Here is a 16,555-nt window from a genome sequence, read left to right as displayed (position 1 = left end):
CAAAATGTTGCCTGTCTAATATATCTTGAAGGAAAATTAATGGGTACATTTCCTTATTAAAGTGACCTCTGATCTCACAATAGTCCTATAATGCCTTTGAAGGTTTGTGCTTTAGTGACACGACAGATTTCTTCGTCTTTTGATCCTTCATCGTTCCAAGGAGTCAAAACTATAAATGTCATCTCTAAAGCCATTAGGATATAGTATAAAGGAGATAAGAAAGAAGGGCCTTGGGAGTGAAGAGACTAGAAGAAAAAAGTACAGAGCCAAACAGTCAGATGGGAGTGGAAGACTGGGAAGGAAAGACACAGGACCAGCAGAAAGGAGGAGGCAAGCAGGAGGGAGCTGCAGCCATGGTCCTCAGATTGTGTAATCATCTCTATCAGTGTGATGCTTTTAGCCCCTTGCATTACTGGGAGAATGAGAGATACTCCTGATCCAAACCAGTTTTAGACACAGTGAACTCATCTTAGCTAGTTCCTTTAGAAGTTTATTTATATGCTACTGGGACACATAGCTTCCTTCACTGAAAGAAAGAATGGTTAGGAAATTTTAAGTGAAAATAAGTTGCACATAATTATTAAACCATTTTCTGAATTGTATATTAATTTCTGATTAAGATTTCTAGTCGTTGGAGATGAAGAATGAAAAAAAAAAGTGTATTTGACTCACATTTCTGAGTTAAACCTCTCCTTAAATACTCTAGGACATTCCAGAAAAATATTCTAGAATATCCTGAAATATTCAGAATTCCAAGCATACTTTTGTTAAGCGCAGCACCTCACTTTTTTAAAAGCATTTTTATTAGATATTTTCTTCATTTACATTTCAAATGCTATCCCCAAAGCCCTCTATACCCTACCCCTGCCCTGCTCCCCAACCCACCCACTCCCAGTTCCTGGCCCTGCACTTTTCAATGATATCTAAGTGTTTGTGTCAAGGAAATAGTAAGATATGCAAGAAGAAAGGAAGCTCTTCTCCTGCTCTGATTGTATTGCTACTGTAGTCGCAAATACTCATTGGCTTAAGGGTGAATTGTTAAGTTCTTCTGAAAAAAAGAAAAAAGAGTATGTGATGATGGTAGGTGATGTTTTCTTGGCAAATTCCCTAGGATATGTTGTGTTTCTTAAGGATGTTTGTAGGAAGCCACTGTGTCTTCTGTTTGGTATGTGCTCCTTGGGATGTCTTCTCTTTAGATTTTTTTTTTTTTCTGCTTAGAATTTAAATTCTGGGTAGAGAAACCACTCACTGTGTCTGTTTTAAAACTTTACTTGGGTGGTGGCACACACCTTTGATCCCAGCACTTGGGAGGCAGAGGCAGGTGGATTTCTAAGTTTGAGGCCAGCCTGGTCTACAAAGTGAGTTCCAGGACAGCCAGGGCTATACAGAGAAACCCTGTCTCGAAAAACCAAAAAAACAAAACAAAACAAAACAAAACAAAAAACCAAAAACCAAAAACCAAAAAAACCAAAACTTTACTTGGTTCATCAAAAGTGCATTTAATAATTACATTTTGTACAGATTAGATTATGACACTAAATGTTTAAAGTCAGTAGAGTAACAAATCTGGCATATTGATGGAGCAGAGGAAATATTTAATAGTGGGTACTAAATTTTTACAAATTTTACTAATAAAGGATAATTATATATTGAATATCTATATATTTAGAAAAAACTTAGAAACTATATATTGAAAGTAGTGCCTTTTATTTTCACAGCCTGTAGCCTGAGCTGATTCTTAAAATACTCTTGTGTGGTCCATGCTGGTCAGGTTTCCAGATCCCCAGGTTAGTGATGAGAAAATAACAACTCAGCCAGATTAGGCAACCTTCAGAACCAGACTGGGAATCCCAAGTTCATGTGTTCAACTAGAACTTTTTGCAGAGTAACGTTATGATTGTCAAGACAGAAATGTCCAGCTAGAGCTAGACTTGAGCATGTAAAGAAGAATGGGACACCTTGATTCAAGAGCTAATCAGAATTTCGTTTGGGAGACTGAAATGTATGGCACCTTTGCAGTGTAATTTACTGAAACAAACTGCAAGAGCTACACAATAAAGCTTGGGCGATTTTCTGCTTCTGTAACTTATTATTTTTGGTTTATCTTTCTGGAAGTCCAAGTGCATTCTGCCATAGCTATTCAGTTTTTGGTTTGGAGCTGTATGCTGTTTTAACACAGGGCAGAAAATAGAAGGCAAGCGAGCGCATGTCGATGGGACAAAACAGGGCCAGATTCCGACAACTGAGAAGCATTGATCCACATATGAAGGCAGATCCCCTGTGACATCAAATGCCTCCCGGAGTCTCCATCATCTCTCCACACAATTACATTGTCAGCAAAACTCAACAGGATGCTTCATAGGGACAAAGCATGTTTAATCAGAACTGGCTCTAGGGGAACAATGGCTGGTTCTGTTAAAAGCAGGAACAGGAGAAGTCAGGCCTTCTGTGTTTAGAAGAAGAATCTTGGGTCCATGGCAATATTTTCTTCCACTGTCTGTGGATGTGGAAAAGGGAGTTCTGTTTTTTGTTTTTTGTTTTTTTTTTTCCTGTAGTTGAAAGAGGACTCATATTGAGGACACTAAATAAAGAAACTAGCTGAGCAAGAAACTGTCAGTTGAAAAATTTGGGGTCATAAAGAAAGGCATTGGGGTGCAGATATAATAAAAGATAACTGTAGACCATAGACTCCACTTGGAGTTTCAGAAAGCCCCATGGCAGATGGTAGTTCCTAAAGAGGACTACAATCATGTTTCTTATCTCCTAGGTTTTACAAAGTAGCGTTCTATATCAAGCTGAGTCTAATTCTCTCTTTGCAGAGAGATGGCCTTAGGACTGCCTGCACAAAGAGAGTGTATGGAAGAGATGCTGTGTGTTTTTTGAGGAGGCATGCGGGGCAAAGCAGCATCCACCCTGTTATTGGAACACACTTGCCTTACTTAGGTGCTTTCAATAGAAAAGACTTAGATGTTATCAAGGATGAGCCAAGCACTTATACGAATTCCCTTCTTCCCATCCTATTTTATTACTTCTACTTACGTTATTATCAGAGCCAAGTCACTGAAGGAAAATTTTATACAAAGGGAAAGAATGAAGGCTTAGGTTAAAAATGAATGTATTTGCTCATTAAGAGGAAACAGAGAAGGATTGACAGGAAAAGATATCAGTGGCCCTGCTCCTAAATTGTCTATAGTTTATTACTCAATAGTCACTCATTTTTTTGAGGGTTATCTCTGGCTCATTCACTTCTCCTACTTGGCCTTACTGGTAACTTCTTTTTGTTCTACACTCCCCTTGATTATATTTTTTTTGTGGTGACTTCCAAGGTCCTATCTCTTCCTTCCTTTCCTTTTTCTTTCTATATTTCCTATTTGTTCTCCCTTCTTCCTCTCTAGGTGATCTAATTTTCCCCTTTGGATAAACATATTTACTCTCATTGACTCAACAAACATTGTTTTTTTGACTCCTTATGAGTGTCATGCACTTTATAAGAGTTCAATGTATCCATGCCAGGCTTTACAAATACTTTTAAATCTATCTATGTGAAATGCATTGATCTTTATGTCTTTTAGAATTAATGGCTATCCAGACCTTTACATATATAAATTGCTTTACATTCCTTTTTATAGATTTATTAAAAAGTATGTATTTTAAAGTAACTTGTGACTGGGGGTGTGGTTCAGTGATAAAGCATTTTTTTTTTTTTAGCATGTGCAAGTTTAATTTCCAGCTTGACAAAACTAAACAAAAATTTAAACTACAAGTGTTACGGATACAGTTACAACTTATTTCATGGTTTCATGCTTGTGAATTTTATTTACAAATGGCAATAATCACTATATTATATAAATATAGATTAACATAAAGTGTGTGTTCTGAAGATGAAGAAGATTTAGCAAAGTTTAACAACTTCTTCAAAGCTGGAGCCAGCACTGTTTCCTGCCCCTCTCACCCTGGAGGGGGTATCTGTTTATACATGGGGTTTCGGTAGCACAATTGATGAGAAAATAGTTTACCTCTTGACGCATATAACACTGGGTCAGATGCCATTGGAATGTTCTCTATGATGGCAGCTATTGATGGCAGTAAGTGTGCTCAAGGTAGGTGTCAAGAGGACAGACTAGGAAGCACTCTCCTCGTCCACTGGATCTTCTTGGCTCTCAGAAGTTGCTGTGAATGGGATCATTGCAAGCTTGGACCCTAGGGTATCTTGGCTGACTTCCTCTTGGGCTGGAACTATTTGTTAACATGAGTAGAGATGTTCTAGAGCAATAACTAGAGATAGAGAAGTATTTTAAAACCAGTTGCAGAGCTGAAAGCAGGAGCCTTGGCTGTTATTTATATTGGGCACAGACTACACCATCTTCAGGTTATACCGAAGGACATTCTTGGCATCCATCAAATTCCACTCAGAATGTACCTTGCAAAATTATTTGGTTTGGAAAAATACAAGAAAACACATTTTTAAATTGCCACATAGCACTTTTTTTTCCACTGAAGGACTTAAAATTGACATAAACCACTAACCCACCAGGGCTATTATTTATGTATTCAGATAATATGACCATACTTCAAGAAAAATCTATCCAAATGGGGGGAAAAAGTGACGTCTCTTCAACATGACCTCTAGAATGTTTGAGTGCTTTGTGATCATGTTCTTTAGGATTTTTTTTTCCCCTTTGAATTTTAAGACATCATCAGGACTTTTGTCCTGAAATTACCTTTCATGAAAGTAGCTGAGTCTGGATACAGAGCAAACTTTGTAAAGTTCAGCATCCCCTTATTATCTCATGTTTCCTCAGTCGTCCAGTCTCCACTGGGACACTCTCTTCCCCGAGGAACCTTTTGGCACTAAACATTCAAGTAGTTACCAGGTCAGCCCTCACTCTGACAGTGGCCTTGTTAGCTTGGGGTCCTTTGTTAGCTTGCTTGAGTTCCCAATTTTGGTTTGACTTCACTAAGAGTTGTCATCTGAGCAGAAGAGAAAGAGTATCTGTGATAGGATCTTGAAAGAGGAAACAGTGTAAACTAACAGGAGAGTGGAGTGTAGTTTTAGTCAGGGGCAATATCAAAATCGCTCACAGGATGTACTGCTGAGTATTGCAGAGAGAGGCAGGGCAAAGCCATAGAGATGCCTGCCAGTATCCACGACAGTTCTTACTTAAATCTCAACACAACACAGTCACTCAGCAAGTCAAAGGCAGTCAAGATTTGAACCCGATTTGAACCCCAAAGCTGCTCTCCTCCTTATATACTGTACACATCAAACTCTGTACAATGTCATAGCTTATTTTGTTTAACAGTGCCCCAAAAAAGAATATGGTACACTAACTCCATGATTGCTGCAAGTGTCACCTTCCTAAGGAGCGATAACGATAGGAAATACCTTCAAGGAAAACCAGGCAAGCACATCAAAGTCTTCAAATATTGGTCCGAGAAACAAGTCTGGACTCTCAGCTTGAAAAGTCCCACCCGCAACAAAAGATAGTCATCGCCGAATCTGAGTCTCTTATTCCTCCTATTGAAGCCAAAGAAAGGTTGAGACCGTTGGCTGGCTTTTCCAGGAAGGACTATAATGAATGATTAGAAATATGTTACCCTTGAGGTAACCAGACTCCTGAATGCTTTTCAGATGAAAGCATCTTAGCATCTTACTGGATACTTTTGCAATGTGAAGAGGTGTTGTTGTTTTTGTTGTTGGGGTGAAGAGAAAGGGGGAGGAGAGAGAGAGAGAGAGAAAGAGAGAGAGACAGAGAGAGAGAGAGAGAGAGAGAGAGAGAGAGAGAGAGAGAGAAAGAGAGAGAGGGAGGGAGAGAGAGGAGAATTCAGTCAAAGCTGAGTTCAATATGGTTGGGTTCTAATCTCGCATTTCTTAGCAGAGGCACATTTTTCTTTTGGATCTGAAAGCACTGCTGGCTGCTATCTGCGGTAAGAAATACCGTCCTGAGGCAGATGTCTATTTCCTCTGCCAGGCTGGTGTGGAAGCCGACCCTGTTTCCTCTTCCATCTGGATGCTGGGGAAGCAGTAAGGAGGTGTCAAGCATTCTGCCCCAAACATTCTTTCTCATCCGCGTGCTCTCGTGCTAGCTAACATCTTTTAAAATAGCAGCAAATGGCTCCGAAAGAGATAACTTAAGCCTGTGAAGCCAGGACAACAGCGAGGGAAGCGGAATCTCTGAATTTGTGATCCATGCCCATTCTGACATCTAGGCAAGCTTTGAACTACAAGTCCTGGCTTCGAATCTCAGCTCTTAAGCAGCTTGCCGTGGACAGTATTGGAGGGTGTAATCTCTGAATTGCATTGCAGATTCATTAATATGAATGTGAAACACCCACAGTCTGAAGGAGAGGGAGAGATGTTTCTGCCCAGTTTCTATTGGGAAGGAGTCACCTAGTTTTGGCTGTTCCTGCATTTTGGGGCTCTGTCATTTCAGGTGATGAAGAAGAGAGGAGAAGGGCTATAGGAACGGGGTGAGCAGGTGTTTCACCCACTCTCCTGATCCTTGATCCTCAGGCCATGGTTGGAGAAGGGAAGGAGCATCGCTGTTTTATGCTGCGGCGGCTGCTGCTTGATGATCACAGCAGAACTCACAAACATTTCTTGTACAGACAGACCCAAACAGTAAATAGTTTGGCTATTTTGGGTTGCGGTTCGTTGTTACAACCCCTGAGCTCTGTTGCTGCTGAGTGAAAGTGGTTGCAGATGTGATTTTATTCAAATTAAATTTTATATTTAAAAAGAAGTCATACTGGTGAGACTTGGTAAAAGGGACACAGCTTTCTGGTCCTCAGCCAATAGATTTACCTTTTCGTTATTTAGATTAAGCTACAAATATATTTCTGAATAGCTGATGATCATTTGGGAAAATAAAAATTAGGATATTTCTGGAAAACCATGTAAAGGAAATGTGAAAAACTTTAAGACCAGGAGAGAGGGATATATCTTTTGTTGTTTTGTTGTTTGTGCCTTTCCATTCTGCCATCACTAGAGCCCTGCATGTGTGTCTATATATCATATATGTAGGTGATGTGTGTGCGTGTGTGTGTGTGTGTGTGCATACTCTCTCTCTCTCTCTCTCTCTCTATACCTATCTATCTATCTATCTATATATTATTGGGAATATTGGGAATTGAACTCAGGTTGTCAGGCTTGCTCCATCAGGCTTGCTCTGTTACTGCTTTTACCCACTGAGGTACCTGGCCCGTCACCTGCACTTGGGATTCTCATTTTCGCTTGCTTTAGCATCATATTGTTCCCTTATCACACAGACAGTTAAAGATAATCTGGATGCCTGCTGACTTCATATTGTCATGAGAACTATGATTTTTATACATTAAAAAAATCAATTAACCTAGAGCATCTGGAAAAAGATACCGACCACAGGTGACAGTGTGGTGGGCACCTCTTATGTACCTATCTGCCATTCCAGTTGCTACCAGTACAATGAGAAGACAGGAACCTTCCCCAGACCCAGACTGCAAAGCTTTCCCTTCCTGGTTACAGTTTCTTGGCAGTGACCTTGGAATCGTTCTTACTCAGTTTGAAATTATAAGGGCTTTGGATCGCCACAGGGCCAACTGGAGATGAGAAAAGGGGTTGGACTTTATCTCTTCCCTCGACTCCATTGACCGCAGCTTGGAGTTGTGCTTCTTAAAGGCCTGTGATCTATCATGATGGGATACTTTGGCTGACCCCCACGAGAGCCAGTTTCCTAAAGCATTCTGGTTTGGCTTTGGCTTCCGTTGCCCCTCCCTTGCCTGCTCTCATTTCTTGGAATCATAGCTCCAAGTACAGACTAGTAAGCCTCTGTCCTACTTCCAACTTTTGGAGAACACGGCTACACCAAGAAAAGACCTGAACTTCAATTATTTTCTTGAATATTGCTGGAGGTGACATTCGCCAGGAGCAGGGCCTGTAGGACTGACCTCTGCTGGGACAGCTCAGTGCTAAAGGGACATCTTCTAGGGGGATGGATTCCTAAGGGAAGCATGATTCCATGCAGCCTACAAAGTCAAGAACCGAGGAAGAACCGAAGAACCAGGAAGTTACCGAAGACATGTTGGAGACATGTAGTATGAGCCCCATAGAAGTCAGGATCTGAAAGGCTGCTGGGCAAGATCCATAGGCCAATGGATCAGACTCTGAGATGGATAACTAAGAGAGGAAGCTTGACTCTTTAAAGAATTTTACAACTTGTTTTCTTTTCCCAGCAATCTACCGGCTGGTCTTGATCATGGATGATTGAGTGGGTGGGTCTTAGGGTAAGGATAGGAGAGGAAGATACAGCGTTTCCTGCCCTCTGTATGGTCATATGCTCCCTTCCCTTCCCATGGCTCTCAGCCTACTCTCCTCCCCATGGCTATCGGCCTGAGCTTGTCACTGGAACAGAAATGGAGTTCTGCATTGGTTGAAAGATTGAAGGTATGATTTAGAAAAAATTTTACCTTACATCTGAAAAGCCATGGCACAGACGTCTTCACTCCTCAAGAGACTCTCCACCGTGAGATAACTGCCGAGCGCCACCTGTGCTTCCAGTCACTCTGGTTTTAAATACTGACCTAATTGTGATTTTTCTTTAGGCAACTCAGTTGGCTAGGTACTATGTTAATGTGTTTATAAGTTTATTTCATATCTATCAGAGGAGCTGGACACTTACCCATCATCTTCTTGACGGCTCTGCTGTGTAATTTTCTCTTTGTTACTGAGGAATATGAAGGCTTATTCCACTGAGCTGAGAACACTATTGGTGCATGAAGCTGAGACCCAGACACACACTTTTTTTCCTTATCAAATATTGTACTTTCAGCAATTTAATTCTGGGAGCACATACATAAATTCTGCTTTCGTTCATAAACTGTTATTTGTCGCTCAATCAAAATGAAGATGTCGTGTTAAAGATGAATTTACAGAATTGCTAGAACCCCAATTTTTGACAGAAGAAGACGTGATTCCTCCTCACACTACAGCACGTCTGAGCTATGGTTCATTCTTCTTATTTTAACTCAAAAAAAAAAAAAAAAAAGTGCAGCAAAGCACTTGGTCCAGAGACTATATCCAAAAATGACTTAAGAAGGTTTTCTAAAAATTCTGTAACCAGTAGGAAAGTGATCCTTCCCTTCTCACCAGTGTCTCCCTCACCTAAATTTACTTTATAAAAATCTCCCCAGAAAGATCAGGACGTGTCGACGCATGCTCATAATCTGAACAGTGAGAGAGCAGGGATGAAGGATCTCCAGTTCAAGGCCAGCCTGGGCTATGCAGTAGAAGTGGGCCGAAAGAGAAAGGAGCAGGTGAGGGGGAAGGAAGGAAGGATAAAAATTCTGTGGTATGTCTTAATTATATCAATTATCTACAAAAAGTTCATAGGAGAAGGCTTAACATCTCTTTGATTCCATGTACGCACAGGGTGTCCTGAATACTAGCAATAGCTCATCCCTAGCAGGAGTGCTTGAAACACATGCCTGCTTTGTTTGAGAAAGAAGAAGTCTGGGCAATGACTCTGGGGGACTATGTGAAACATCTTCAGTGATGAGTCTCAAGTAGCCTGTTTGCCTATAGTCAAATGCTGAAAGTGTACAATTTTGCCTCTGTAAATTTTGATTATTTTAACTTAATTTTTTTTTTATCTCCAGACTCAACTCCACTATCCCCTGCTCAGAATCTAAGGTGACTTGCTGTCTTGTGGGCCCCATGTTCTTGATACTCACTGTAAGTCAGGCAGTCTGTGTATCGAAATAGCTAACGGTTCACATATAATCTAATGTCATGGATAAACCAAGAAATTAACTGTGTTATTATTTTAGTATAACTATCCTCTTTATATTACTATAAATTATAGAAAAATTCACTTTTTTCAAAGTATTTTATTGATACAGAAAAGATATCAATGCTGAATAGGTATCTCCTTTACTTGGTTGGTTAGTCACATACCTCATGTCCTTGAAGAAACTCTTTTCAGAGCCAGAGATGAGTAGTCCACTCCCATGGTTTGACTATTGGTTCTGACCTTTTCTTTGCAATTGGACTTAATGTTTATTAGTATGCTCACCAGAAAAGACAAGAAGAAGTTTGGCATGATACTGCTTGGTTGCAAATGTTTATAAATATTAAAAGCAGATTTGTGTGAAGGGTAAAGAGCCATGCCCTACTTGAATTCTGACTCCTTCTGAGAGCGTTCAGTTAATTATAACAGGCCAATAGCTCCCCAGTTACCATGGCTAACTTAAAGCTGACTGTCATACTAATTGGTTTTACAGATCCTAACAGTGGATATCAGAATTTCCGAAAGATTGTTTTAAAGACTTGCTTCTGTGCTGGGAGAAAGAACTGATTGGGAGAATTAAAATGAGGTGGAGAGTTGGCCCCAGCACAAAAATGAAAGCCTGTGTGCTGTGAGAAGCATTCAAATAATTTTTTAATGAACTAGTTTCTTTGACTTCTTTTAAGACCTGTATGAAGTGGGGGGTGGGGGTGGGGGAACAAAAGCATGACAGGAATATAATAGATGGGGAAAAATTAAACAAGACTCCATGCCATTAGTTATGACTGACAAGCAAAAGATAATAGCCAAAAAAGCAAATGGACTTTATTAGCAGAGAGAGATAATGGTGATGGGACTTTTACAAACATATCAGGGAAGAAGTAGATGGCAGTTTTTTGTTTTTTTTTTTTCAAGTTCAGTGATCTCTAGAGATGGGCATAAACACAAATGCCTCTAAAATGGCTGTGATGTTGATGTTTAATTCTGTATTTACCTGAGAAAGGACAAGGGGACATTTAGGTCAGCAAATGAATAATGAAGACATTTGAAAACTTGCCTGCTAAGAACACTCAGTAAATGATGGTCAATACTTGCAGAATGTGAACTTAGATATATTAGAAAACCTGGCTGACATGCCTCCTCTTAGGTGGCATGAGCAAGGCTAATGTATTTTTTTTTTTTGTCTATTTTACCAAATTACTTGGAATGCATAATTTTTCTAAAAACAATTGTGTTGATGCAGCATGAACTAGATATTTAAATGCACTGAGCTCCGCAACTTCTAACTTTCAAAGAGAGAGAGCAGGGAGAGTGGGGAAATAAATATCTGAATGCATGCTCTCTGTACCTTGGTCTGCTCTTTCTGCTCACTTCCCTTTTATATCAGAAGGTCAAAGGTCAGAAAAGATTTGACCCAGCCCCTTACTTAATGTGAGGTTTAAGTGAAGAACCATAGGCATACTTCATCTTCTGTCCTGCCTCCATTAAGAAAAAAGGTGTTTTGTTTCCTGAAGTAAAGGACCTGACAATGACAGGTTGTTTATTTTCTACAGCATATCTCCATGGAAGGATCTATTAAAAATTGGGGAAATAATACTTTATTAATATGGTAATACATTATCCGAAATAAACAATTGTTTACTAATATTAGCTTACTGGCTAGCAAGGAGGTGGGGATAGAAGTTTGCCCATTTGTTTGCATTTAGCCATTTTTGTTGTTGTTGTTGTGTTTTGTTTTGTTGAGATTGGGCTTCTCTGTGTAGTCCTGCCTGTTCTGGAACTTATTTTGTAGACCAGCTGTCCTCAGACTCAGAGATCCACCTGCCTCTGCCTCACAAGTGCTGGGATTAAAGGCGTGCACCAGGTCAACATTCTGCCTTTTTTTAAAGATTTTATTTTATTTTTTATTTTTTTGCATGTGAGTACACTGTTGCTGTCTTCATGCACACCAGAAGAGCATCTGTGTTGTAGTGGGCTTTGGACTCTTTCTAAGGTCCCGCTTATGTGAAGCATAAGCTAAATCCAAACAATTAAAGAAAAGATAGACAGCAACAAACAAGCCACAAGGCTCAGTGTATTCCACCCTGAGGGTAACAAGATTTATTCTAAGAGGAAAATTCTTTCTCATCTTCTTGGAATCAACTGATGAAATTGAAGTGAAAATAATATTCCTTATTAAGAAAGGAAAACATGTTTGGAAGACCAAATTTAATGTCTATCACTACACAAGCTAGATCTCCTATAAGTATTTATTTAAAAATTTTAGAACATATTAAGAGTTTTAAATAATACTTGATTACTTTAAGGGAATTCGAAATAAACAACAGTGAAAATAAGATGAAAAGATCAACAAAAGTCTTAAAGCCCAAAGAAATTGAGTATTTTCTAGGTATGTTTTCTATTCTGCCTCCCTAGTAAGGAAATTTAAATTAAGACGTAATAAACAGAACTATACCTGTCATCCAAGTTTGTTTTTCTTGTTTAGAAGGATATGTAGAGCATTCTATTTAAAGAGATATAAAAGTTTGGTAAATCCCCCATATAGTTCTACCCCATTTGTTTTATGTTCATCTCTCTTTAGTGTGAAAATGAGTGGAGACACAGTAGTTCATCTTTCACAAAGCCTTACTGAATTCTGCTACTGTATATCTAAACTCCAGATTGTGCTTGATTCAGAATTAAGGGGAAATGACCTGATTAATCAATTGGTTATATAAGCCAATAAAGATAAACAGCTGCCCCTTAGTGCCTCCGGCTGATTGGTTCCAGAACACATACTCCTGAGACACCAAAATGCCTTGCCTTTAGCTGACACCCAGCCCTCCTGCACTGACATCATCTTTAGATGTCTCACAATGCTAAGTAGGTTATTTTTGCAAGGCAAATGGTTATTAGACTATATTGTTTAGGAATCATGACAAGGAAAAACCATTTGGGAATGTCCAGTGGAGACAATTTACTTTCCTCAGATCTTCTCAGTTGTAATTTAGTTGAATCCCTGCATGTGGAATCCATGGATACAAAATGTTGATTGCTTTGTGCGATGTCAACCACTCAACATCATGGACAATGGCCCTTTGAAGCAGGGAATCCTTAAGGATTGCAATTCCTCAAAAGAGTGGCCATAGACAGAATGAAGGCTGTCTGTATAATACAAGAAATCTCCTTACCAAAGCATGAAAACCCAAAAGGGAATTCTACAACCATTTTGATTTGTGCATATGCATAGATTCTACGAGAATTTCTGAGTTACATTTTGCCCAAGAGTTATTAAACAACTGGTCTCTACTCAATCTTATCAGTCTTAAAATCAAAGGCACATATCAATAACCAAAAATTTGAGTATGTTTTTATTGACATTGTCTTTTCTCTCCTTCCCTTCCCACAAGTCAGTGTTGAATTCCTAATGTACTCAAGACTTTACAATCCCATCTTCTGTGTTTTGAAAAACAGGTTACTTTTAATTTAAAAATGACATCAGATAACTCTAACATTTTGTCAATTTTACAGTCTCTTTGATCCTTGAATGTTAAAGATCCTCACCTCTGAAACCCACCTCTGCTAATTTCTGTGGGCTTAGGAGTATTGTTTGAATGTATTTAAATGTTGAAACTTCTTTTATGGTCTTGAAATTAGTTCCTTCCCTACTCAATGTATTTGGTTTTTCGAGACAGGGTTTCTCTGTATAGCCCTGGCTGTCCTGGAACTCATTCTGTAGACCAGGCTGGCCTCAAACTCAGAAATCTGCCTGCCTCTGCCCTCCAAGTGCTGGGATTAAAGGCGTGCGCCACCATTGCCCGGCCCTACTCAATATTTTTATCTTCAATGGTAGTGCACAAATTTGACTTTGATCCCATGGAAGGGACACACCCAAGAACATATGGACAGTTCACAGTTACAGTGACAGAGTGTAGGACCGTGAAAGGCAGTCTGGTTCCTGGTTGAGCTAAGTCCTGGACACTAGGTTCCTGAAACAAGGCCACAGCCCTCCATAGATTTGTGGCCATCAGTCATGTAAAGGCAATGCCCTAAGCCCCTCCACAGATAGAGGATGTGACCTGTGGTCATGTAGCCTTAAGACATTTCCATTTTAATGAGGTACCTAAAGACCTGGAGGCTTAGCCAATAAACTCCCCTTCCCAGACACTCCTCCCTGCCTACCCTCAGGCCTACCCTGAGAACTGGGGTACAGTTTTACTCATCCACTTTCTGCCATGCCAATAAATGACTTAAAACCATGGACTGCCTCTTTTCACCAGGATCCGCCATGGGGAGCCATAGAGAAGGCCTTCACCTGTAGAGCCAAGTCTAATCTCCTGTACAAGGCCTCTCTGTGCTCCCAGCCATGACCACCAGTCCAAGCCAGCTGCTGTAGACAAGCCAAGGACACCTTCCCATGGGATTCAGCTGGAGCTCCCCTCTTTTCCCCCTAGGCCTGGGCTAGATCCAGCCCGTGGGCCTCCCACTCAGTTCTCAGATCTTCCACGGCTCCCAGGACTCTCGGCTCTCAGTTCCTGGGTGCCCAAGAGCCTGAGAACCAGACTGCCCTGGTCCCTGCAGGCCCGGGGACCCACCAACCCTGAGTCAGTTCTGGCTCACCCCCACCCCCTGACCTCAGACTGTGCTTTCCCACCCCTGGAGCAGTGTCCTGTGGCTGACATCCATCCCCAGGCATGGGGTAAGCACAGTCAATACTCCCTCATCCTGCCTCCCCAAATGGCCAGAGCCCTGTGGCAGAGAAGACCCAGAACCCCATTAACCCCAAAACAGAGCATAAAGGATATCTTTCTTTCCTTCTCATTTTACTAAGTCATGGGAAACTCTAGAATTTAGTCCAGCCTGGAAATTTTGAAAGGAGAATCCATGAATATTCAGAAGATTAATGATAAATATTCCATATGTTACAATATAATTAGTATTTTTACCCTAGATGATATCTCATCCCATCTATGTTAAATAATTGGCTAAATATTGCAACCATAGCTAATATTTACATTGACCTTAAGTGAAATACTATAAGATTGCTAAGATTATCTTGGTACATATTTTTCTGAACTGAAGATTATAAAAAGAGACTTCTATATAGTTCATTTATCTTATATGTCTTTGGTTGAATTTTGAAAATATACATAATGCCTTTTTGGTGATGTTCTACTTTTAAAAACACAACAAACATTTGTTTCATTATAATAATAAAGGTTAATGAAAACTCTTATTCCCACACTTTCCTATTTTTGAATTTTATTTATCCATATTTAGGCATGCTGGTGAGATTTAAGTTCTTGTTTATTCAATTAAAAGTGCATTCTTTCAATTCAAAATTAGTCAATTAGGTAATATGGCAGTTTATTATTGAAATGATTTAACATCAGGAAATTAATCTAATTATGTGATTACTTTATTGAGTATATTTTTTGAGTTGCATATAAACAAATAGATATTGTACTTTCCCCCCAAAGGATGACACTGTGGATAGTATGAAAATAAAATCAATTTATGTGAAAGTAAATCTAAATTCCATCTATAAAATAAAAAAGAATTTTTTACTTCAGATTTGTTTTATATCTCTGAACATATCTAATAGAATGGTTAATTCTCATTATTTCTTTTTAAAAACATTTAAATTTGGAAATATCTAGTGAAAAAAATTAAATGGAAAAGTGAGTAATTTGTCTTGTTGTTGTTTTATTAGATGTTTTGTTTTGTTTTGTTTGAGATAGAGTCTGTCTATGTAACCCTAGCTCTCACACGCACTATTGTCTCGCCAGCAAGAACACACGCGTGAGAAACCGGATCCTTCTGCAGCAACTTTATTACACCAGTTTCAACATGAAGAGGAAGACCCCAAGCACCAAAAAGGTGCTGCTTATATACACCTTAGTGTGGCATGTCCACACCTGATTGGCTGCTCTCCCAGAGCCTCATCGCCACGCCCCGGGATGGGCAGTGACTTGGCACGAATTTACTCTTGCACCTGCGCACATTACTTGTTTACCAGTTAGGCACAGCGGAGGCTCATGATGGCAATTGCTCACGGCTCTCCACACCTAGCTGTCCTGTCTTACTATGCACATCAGGGTGGTATTAAACTCAGAGATCTGCCTGTCTCTGCTTCTCAAATACTGGGATCAAAGGTATGTACAACTATGGCATTCTTAGGCTTTTCTTTCAGTTATCATTATACTTAAGTATTGCCAGTTCTGTTCTGACAAAGAACTAAAAGCACATCCCCTGCACTCAAAGGATAATGTAGATAGAGACAAAGCTAACAATTAAAGCATCCAAACATCAGCTTGATGGAGAAGTGTGGCATGTGAATTTATAAGTAATACTATACGAACACGAAAGCCTTTATTAACATTTCACCTTGAGATATAACTTGGCAAAGTTTGGAAAGAAATCATCCCAAAGACTGTGTCTGGGAAAATGTCCTGTTTTGTCTTGTGGACTCAGAAATGCTAGGAGCTCTGAAAGGAAAACCTGGCTTTCTCTCCCTGCTCCCCTGGGTAGTTAATGTGGAGGACTCAGGAAGGACAAACAGATCAAAACTTCCCTCCATGGAGAAGCAGTACTATCCCACACTTCTCCCATACTCAGCCATAGGGGCTTCTAGAAGGCTGCTCTAATTTGGTCATTCTGCCATGAGTTTTCATACATTCCTGAATTTCACAATAATAACACTGATCTTGAATATTTTATAATCTGTAGGTTCTTTATATCAGAAATCAAAACATCCCATTTCCTGGTGAGTGGATGGTAACATCTCCTCAGAGACGTAAATGTGAGAGAAGCTA

At 39.7% G+C, this 16,555-nt stretch overlaps 1 long non-coding RNA gene across 1 annotated transcript in view; it reads left to right on the top strand.

Annotated features, from left to right (window-relative positions):
- Positions 1 to 15,309, top strand: part of Gm8630 (predicted gene 8630) — a 38,464-nt gene extending 23,155 nt beyond the window's left edge. The window contains exons 5-6 of the long non-coding RNA NR_152176.1: positions 9,634 to 9,709; positions 14,021 to 15,309. This is a non-coding gene — a long non-coding RNA (predicted gene 8630). The remainder of the gene's footprint in view (positions 1 to 9,633; positions 9,710 to 14,020) is intronic.
- The last annotated feature ends 1,246 nt before the right edge of the window (positions 15,310 to 16,555 follow it).

The sequence above is a fragment of the Mus musculus genome, chromosome 19 (genome assembly GCF_000001635.26).
Source record: "Mus musculus strain C57BL/6J chromosome 19, GRCm38.p6 C57BL/6J".
NCBI lineage: Eukaryota > Metazoa > Chordata > Mammalia > Rodentia > Muridae > Mus > Mus musculus.
Note: the sequence above shows the minus strand (reverse complement) of the source record. Positions and strands in the feature narration are given on the sequence as shown.